We start from the raw sequence: 8,569 nt of genomic DNA, 5'->3' as shown, positions 1-8,569 counted from the left end.
TTACAGGATTGCGACGAAGGTAACCAATTTCTCATTTGTTTTTACTTTGGTACATATAGCGTACCTATATTTCATTGTCAAATGCATTCAGTGTAGCGAACCAAAAGTATACACCAGAGATTTTACTGATCCATTTCATTTATTGCAAATGTGTGTGCCCCTTAAAAATGGAACGTACTTAAATTACAGTTAACATTTGCCTTTTTATTTAGACCCATATGGCGCAACAGCCGAAACATCCACTTCCCAGGAGGGGCACTCGGAGTCCTCCCCTCCTGAGCACCCAGCGCCCACTGTGCCCAGCGTTTCCAGTGCTCTCCCCAGTGCTGACGCCCGTCCGTCTGGTCGCGTCTTGACACATGCTGTTTTGGAGTCACAACAGCAAATCATTATGGCCATCGGGGAAATTAACAGTCACCTGAAAAATATCACTGACGCACTCACAGACATAAGCCACTCATTAAAGGAATTGGTCAAAAAGTGAACTTTTGTCTCTGATTACCATTTATATTGTCGCAATCACATGTTGGCGGGCATGAACGGCTTGTTGGTTGGGCTGCACATAAATTGGTCCTGGGTCGGGGTCATCTGGCGGTGCTGCCACCTCACCAAGTGGTATGCCATGCCTATGCGCGACATTGTGCAGCACACCACAGGCCAGCACAATGCGGCACACCTTGTCAGGGCGGTATAACAACATCCCCCCAGTCCTGTCAAGGCAGCGCCACCGACATTTCAGCTGCCCAATCGCCCGCTCTACAACTGAACGAGTGCGAGAATGGGCATTATTGTATCTGCGCTCTCGGTCAGTTTGTGGGTTGGTGAGGGGGGTTAAAAGCCACGTCTTTAGTGGATAACCGCGGTCTCCTGAAGGGTTAATTAATAATTATATGCAAAAAAAAAAAAAAACTACAATTAGATAGGATCATAACTTTAAAGGCACTTACCAAGAAGCCACCCATCACACACCCTGCCAGCTTGGAGCCTCATCCCAACCATGCTGTTTGTAAGGATGTATGAATCATGGGTTGACCCAGGACACCTTGCCACAATATTTGATAGGTGCATTTGTGCATCACATATTATCTGCACATTTATTGAATGGAAATGTTTCCGATTCACATATGCAAATTCTTCTTCAGATGGCGCCTTTATAGCAATGTGTGTGCAGTCGATCGCTCCGATAACATTAGGAAAACCGGCTATCGCTGCAAATTGCATTTTAATGTTTGGCTGGTCAAATGCATCATATGGGAACCTGATATACCTGGTAGACATGCGGATGATCCCGTCCCATACCGCTGGCATTGCCCGGCTCAAAGACGACTGGCTTATTCCTGAGCGGTCTGCCAGTTCCCTTTGGAAAGAACCAGTTGCCAGGAAACCAAGTGTTGTCAGCACCTGCAAGGGAACGGGTATTGCGTGGCTCCTCATTGTCTCTCTCTCTAGATTCGGACCCAACTCAGCACAGAGCTCCAAGAGGACAGCCCTTGGAAATCTGAAACGGCTGATAAGCCAGTCATCATCCTGGGCCAGAAAATCATTGTGGTCCCTAAAAACTCGTTCTCTTCTGATTCTGCCATTAGCAATGTCCTCTAATAAGGCCAACGCTGCCATTGCCATAGACTAAGGGTTGTTTCAACCGTTATGCTTTTATATGTTCTTATTTAATTGCATAATTTATATAATTATAATAAGGCTCGTGTGACAATATATGTCAATTATTTTATAAATTGCAAATTAATTGCAATGCTTCCCACAGGTGGTGGTGCGAGACTTGTAGAACAATTTGTTGTGTAATGTTTGCAACTTCACTTTATTGCCTGTAAGAGTCGCCAACGGACAAAAACAATGAGAAATGAATGTACGCCAGACATGAAATTGGCTTGGAGGAACGCACATTCTTGCGTTAATTTCACTGTTAGTACATCCGACCGTGAGCGTGAAAGCTGGCATACGCAAAGTTTTTGTGCGTACGCAAGGTTGATACATGAGACCCCAGGCCCTTTGAAGTTGTCTGGACAGTAAGCAACAGTTTATGCTGTATGTTTTAGCTGTTGGCCAAGCAGAAGCTGCAGATGAACCGCTGTGGAAGTATACAACACCTTTAATTTTGAAGATGAGGCAGAGAAGAAGAAACTGGATAAGGTATTGGAAAAATTTGATGCTCATTGTTTGTCAAAGAAGAATGAGACCTATGAGCGATATGTATTTCGAACACGACTGCAGCATGAAGGAGAGACTTTTGATTGCTTTCTTACTGATCTTAAAATAAAGGCAAAAACCTGTAATTTCGATGAATTAAAGGATTCCATGATTCGTGATCTGATTGTTTTCGGCATATGTGACAAGAAAGTCATAGAAAGATTGTTACGAGAGTCTGAACTCACGTTGGATCATGCTGTTGAATTGTGCCAGTCCAGTGAATTAGCGAGACCGCAAGTGATGCAGTTTGATGTTTCTTCAGCGACGTCCTCTCCGAATGCAGCCGCAGCCATCGATGCCATATCTTTCAGAGATAAGAAACGAGGTAATTCTAGAAGCTTTAAAAGTACTGAAAATGAGACATTTCTTTGTAAACGTTGTGGGAGTAAACATAAGTTCAGACAATGTCCAGCATTTGGTAAACGGTGTTCTAAATGTAATGGCCTGAACCACTCAAAAAAAAGATGTCTCTATTGAGGATTTTGTGCAGTCTTCTAAGTGGATTGTTCCTCTTGTGGCTAATGGGACAATAGTACCTTTTAAGTTGTGGTGCTAAAGTCAACTTAATTAACATCAGAGATGTGAAAGCATTGAAAGAAAAACCCTTAATTCAAAAACAGACAGTTCCCCTTAAAGCCTATATTGGACAACAAATTGAAACGCAAGGGATTTGTAGATTGAAGATACAAGTCAAAGGAAAGACACAAAATGTTATGTTTGTTGTGGTTCCCAATGGCCATGAATCTCTTCTGGGAGATAGAGCGTGTGAAGACCTTCAGCTGGTTAAACGAGTGTATCAAGTTAACAAAGAGAATGTAGTCATTCACACTGTCTGTGATCGTGTTACTAATATTGTTAATCAGTTTTCAGATGTTTTTGAAGGTCAAGAAACACTTCCATTTACGTACAAAATACAACTGAAGGAAGACGCTACACCTGTCATACATGCTCCTCTGCCCTGTTCCTGTCCCTCTGAAAGAGCCCTTGAAGCAAGAATTGGATCGTATGACCCAATTAGGAGTCATTCAAAGGATGGAACAACCAACTGATTGGGTAAACTCCATCACATGTGTGAAAAAACCTAATGGGGAATTAAGAGTGTGTCTAGATCCTAAAGATCTTAATGATAACATCAAACGAGAACACTATCAGATACCCACACATGAAGAGATTCTTAGTGAAATGTCAGGGGCAAGATTTTTTTTGTAAATTAGATGCATCCCAGGGTTTTTGGCAAATTCGATTGAATTCTGAGCGTAGTGAATATTGTACATTTAATACTCCTTTTGGAAGATATTGTTTCTTCGTCTTCCATTTGGAATTGAGTCAGCCCCTGAGATTTTTCATTGTGCTATGGAAACTCTTATTGAAGGACTTGAGGGTGTTCGTGTATATATTGATGATCTTGTGGTGAGGGGGTCCACTCCTGAACAACATAATCAGCGACTATTTAAACTGATGGAAACAATTTGAGCACATGATTTAAAGTTTTTTAGGTAACACATTGTCTGCAAAAGGTGTGGAACCAGATCCAACTAAAGTACAAGCCCTCTTGGAAATGCCTCCACCTAATGACAAAAAGGGAGTTTTTTTGGAAGGACTTGTGAATACAGTGATTTCATCTTTACTATTCTCAGATGAGATGTTAAAACTTATTGTGGAGGAAACGACTAAGGAGGCTGAATTGCAGAAAGTGATTGTTCTCCTTCAACAAGGATGGATTAAAGGCAAGTGCTCACAGTATTTTTCCATGAGGGCAGAAATGAGTGTGTGTAATGGCTTGTTTTTGCGAAAAAATCGAATTGTTATTCCAGTATCAATGCGTCAAGGTATGCTTAGTCGTATACATGAAGGGCATCTTGGTATTGAAAAATGCAAGCAGCGAGCTAGACAAGCTGTTTATTGGCCTGGAATTAATATGCATATTGAGGAATTAATCAGTAAGTGTGATGTCAGCTTGCGTCATCACTATAAAATTGCAAAAGAACCAATGCTGACTGCTGATGTGCCTACCCACACAGCAAACGTACTCCGCGGCGGATCGGCTGAAACGGACCCGTATCGGCGTCCACTTGCACGCAATGATGGATCCGAAACGAAGGCGGTCTGTTTTGGACCCGCACATTGAAACATATATCCCTCAATGGAAATATAAAATTGACATTTTGCATTTATGGAGTTATAGGTTATAGTCTATTCAGTTTTTGTTAAGTAGCTTATGTTGGGTAGGCTAATCTACATTCATTTTATGGTCAAAACCTAATTTAATGCTTTATACTGTAGGCCTAGGTCGGTGCAAACATAAAAATATTTTATCTATTAGACCACAACTTCAATGAAATGTTGCACTGCATCAGAAAATGAATAACTGGTGAACGACAAGAGGTTCAATAAAAAGATGGTTTATTGTTTAAACATTTCTTTTACTCCGTTTGTGTGGATGGAGGTGGGACACGTCTCCTCGTTGCCTGATCTGCTGCCAGGTTGAACCACCTGATTGCATGCTTGGTGACCTCTGCATCCGTGGCTGACCGGGTCACAGTGTTTTTCCTCACAGTACCTGTAATCAAACAGACAGATAGGTTTATGTTTATGGTATGTAGCATCCAAAGCCAAGTATGCTTACAAAATACAATATTTGAGATAGCTATGAATGAGATTAAATTAAAAAGAAACGTGACTTACAAAGTTATAAACAGGGTTGTAGAGGTTAAAATAAGAGGTGGGTAAACTATGAATTCATGATCCAGGTAAGGTGTGCCGAGCCTTTCGCTATCGGTCATTAAAGACATCCAAAATGTTCAAACAATATCAGTGGTATTAAATGGTCCCTTGATCAGAGCACATATTGTATGTGGATAAATTAGTGTGGTTTTGTAATATTTTAAGTTTGGTAGGGTCCTATAACATTCTATTTGGAGGTAAACTCTTAACATTCCATAAACCAATGGATAAACTCTATTTTTGACATTTGAGCAGTGGGTAAACTCCATTTACTTGCATTTAGTCCTGGTTTACATTACATTACATTAAGTCATTTAGCTGATGCTTTTATTCAAAGCGACCTAACATTCAAGCTATATGTTGCAGCAGAGACCTTATGTGTTATGTTAACCATTCCAAAATCAACATTAAATTAAAATACAACTCACATTGTAATTTACAACCCACACAACTCAAACAAACGATATTCCATCAGTGTGTATTATTATTATTATTATGGAGATCCAAGATAAATGATACACGAGGAGAGCTATCAGAACCACCAGGCAGCCAATAAGTTTGCATGCATTTATAACATGATGGGCCTGTTGCCGACACCTGGGGTGCGTTTCTCTTGACATGACAATCCACTGTGATTCAGATCCCTAAACTTCGACCGTAGTTGCATTTTTATGCACAAGTGCAGGTACGCCACTGTTTCACCCCAAGACTGTGCCGGAGGTTGGCATCTCCACTTTCTAGAAGTGCACCTATGGTCAACACCGTTTACAGTGACAGCGACAAACTGAAGGAATCAGACGGAGGGAGTCTCACAGCAATTTTGAAGATTTACTGCATGTCAGAAAGGTAGGCTTTTTATTATTATCATTATTGCACTGCCTGATAGTTAACAGGAATATTTTTAGTAGCTTACTTTCAAGTACATCAAGTGATGTATAGTTTACATTTTAGATTAGGGGATGTGTTGTAAATTATTTATTCATGCATTTACACGTCATCTATGACATACAAAAAAAATTAACATCATTTATGAAATGCAAAGTCGCGTTTAGTAAAGGATTAGTTAATTGTCAAAAAGAAAAAGGCTTCACGGTCATATTGGTAAGATGGTTGCAGCGATTTTTAAGGCTGCCCTAACATTTACAAACTATTGACTTTGAATGCATTTAATATTACTTTGTATTATATACTTACTGAAAAGCAAGGTCTACGTTGCCATCCTACTGAAGGGGCTTTTTGTTATTAACACCCTTCCAGTTGATCTGATGAGACACCTCATCAGTGAAGAGCCTGCCCAGGATGTTCCAGGTCACCCTCTTCACATCCTGGCCTCCAATGGTGGCCAAAGAAGAAATCTAAAAGGCAAAGACATCTTTTTTAAATAGACAGTAAGGTAAACATTTCTAAGCTCAAGTTGAATTTAAAGGTGCATTTAAAATGTTTTTGTTCCTTTTGAAAGCATCCAGAAATGTAGAAGTGTGAACTCATGAAACATGTACTTGGATCACACCCTCATGGACCTGTGCCACCTTTACAATAATAATGATGGACAATCAATTAACCTAATGGCACCATACAGTAAGAAAACTCACGAATCTCTGTCGAGCTGGGCCATTTGACGGTTCCTTCAAGAAACATTTCAAATTCCTCCACGGCCTCCAATTGTTCCAGGGGAAACTGGATATTTTCAGGCCTCTCAACATCTGGCCCTGGGGTGCTGTTCAGCCTGCTGCTGAGGTAGTTCACCTTTGCCACAAGCTGGTCTTGTTGCTGTTTAATGGTTTCATGCAGGCTAAGGATGTGGACCTCAGCCGCTGTTGACAAACATTAAATATAGCTAAAATGTAGTGTATAAAATATATCACCTTTCAGTGTTTATCCTCATTACTCATAATACTGACATTAGTTAATGACACAAGTTATTGTCAAAGTTTGAAGAAAATGTGATGGTTGTGGGAATTTATTCCAAAATCTTTTGCATAGAATGACCCTCCAGTATTTGTCAGTTATTGCTCACCAGAGCAGGGAATGGTATCGACCATTCATCCCCCTCGCCATGTTGGTCTGTAGGTCAGGCTTGAACAGGCTTCCTCTGCTGTCCGCATGTTGAGGACTGGTGCGGGGGGTGGAGGGAGTTGTGGAGGGAGTTGTGGAGGGTCTGCCATTCCTGGGCCATAGTGAGGAGTGGTTGTGATCTGTTAACCATGGTAGGCTGCGAGGCTTGCAAGTTACAGGCAAATAAAAAAAAATCTCTTGTCATGCATGAACATGAATTTGGTATAAACTACCTACTTCAACCCCATGATTGAAATTTTAAATCTGAGATGGTAATGCAGATGCAGTCTATTGATTTGAAACAGAGTGGCCATTGCTGTGTTAATATAGATAGGGCCACTGTAGTCAATATTATTTCAGAGAACAGTTTTTACCTAGACAGTTTTCTCCAGGTTGAGGAGTAGTTACTCTGCTGCCTGGCACTCTGCAAGATGATGAAGCTGAAGGAATGGATACAAGGAGAGGGGAATATCTTTAGCACTAAGAATGTTAACCATATCTCTAATATTAATATTATGATTTGTTATTTCGATGTTAAGAGATTATTCCTTACTCTTCCAGTGAAATTGGTTTGGGGATGAGGCTTCAAATGCACCAGGCAATTTGGAAGGTCGTGGCATCCTCAGAGATGCAAAGTGACCATTTTCTGGCTTCTTCTTCACTCTCATCAGAGTCCCCAAAACGATGGCTGTTGGGTAACCATTATGATTATTGCAATCCCAAAATTGCCAAATATACATAGTACAAGCAACTCTGGTCTATTTTTTAATGCTACAGGAAATAACCTTCCTATTACTGTAGAAACATAACATAAAAACAAGATAGAACACACTTACATTGGCTTCCTGAATCTTTTCTCTGGCAGCTTACCCTCCTGCTCTGCCTCAGACTGTAGCTCAGAGGTGTTGCAGCCATTCTGATATTGAGTCATAAGCTTAATGGCATCTTTGTAGTTGTCTAAAATTGAATGTGTTAAAATGAACATGAGTTTCAAATTAGCTGTAAAGCTGCACAGAACATGATAATAATAATAATTATTACTATAGATATAAATGCAATATTTTAAACAATCCAAGGCCAAGACAATTAATTTCATATGCATTTTCAGAACATAGAAATAATACGTTATTCCAAGCAGAAGGAGAAGCAACCATTCAATTATTTTTTATACAAGAATTTTATGAATTGGCATACCACAAGTTCTTACGACCTTTACGTCATATCTTGGCCAGTTTGGCTCATGCTTCTCCTCGTTAGCAGCTGCTCTTTTCACACGTTCAGTGCTGTTAAAGCTGGGCCAGTACACCCTCTTTCTGTCTCAACTGGTTCACGAGTCGCACGTACCATCTCCTCCGACGCCTTCTCTCGTTTCGGCCTTTTAGTTTTAGTAACTTAAAAAAAATTAACAGTTTTTGGACCTCGATAAGCTCCAGCTCTAACATGGTCCACTCTCTGTCAGTCACCGTTGGTCGTAGAAGCCCGCGAGGATCGAGGAATGTGAACACAGTGGAACCCGCTCGCGTCAACTAGTATTTCGGCGGTGTAACTGCAGAGCAGAACAGACATACGCAGAAGTATAAATGCT

At 40.6% G+C, this 8,569-nt stretch overlaps 1 long non-coding RNA gene across 1 annotated transcript; it reads right to left on the bottom strand.

Annotated features, from left to right (window-relative positions):
* Positions 1-4,637: 4,637 nt before the first annotated feature.
* On the bottom strand, positions 4,638-8,338 carry LOC127942755 (uncharacterized). The gene is made up of 7 exons (XR_008149398.1): positions 7,821-8,338; positions 7,538-7,672; positions 7,359-7,424; positions 6,947-7,149; positions 6,522-6,743; positions 6,124-6,284; positions 4,638-4,765 (listed from the first exon to the last, which is right to left on the bottom strand). It is a non-coding gene; the product is annotated as an uncharacterized LOC127942755 (long non-coding RNA).
* Positions 8,339-8,569: the final 231 nt, after the last annotated feature.

The sequence above is a fragment of the Carassius gibelio genome, chromosome A22, assembly GCF_023724105.1.
Source record: "Carassius gibelio isolate Cgi1373 ecotype wild population from Czech Republic chromosome A22, carGib1.2-hapl.c, whole genome shotgun sequence".
Taxonomy (NCBI): Eukaryota; Metazoa; Chordata; class Actinopteri; order Cypriniformes; family Cyprinidae; genus Carassius; species Carassius gibelio.
Note: the sequence above shows the minus strand (reverse complement) of the source record. Positions and strands in the feature narration are given on the sequence as shown.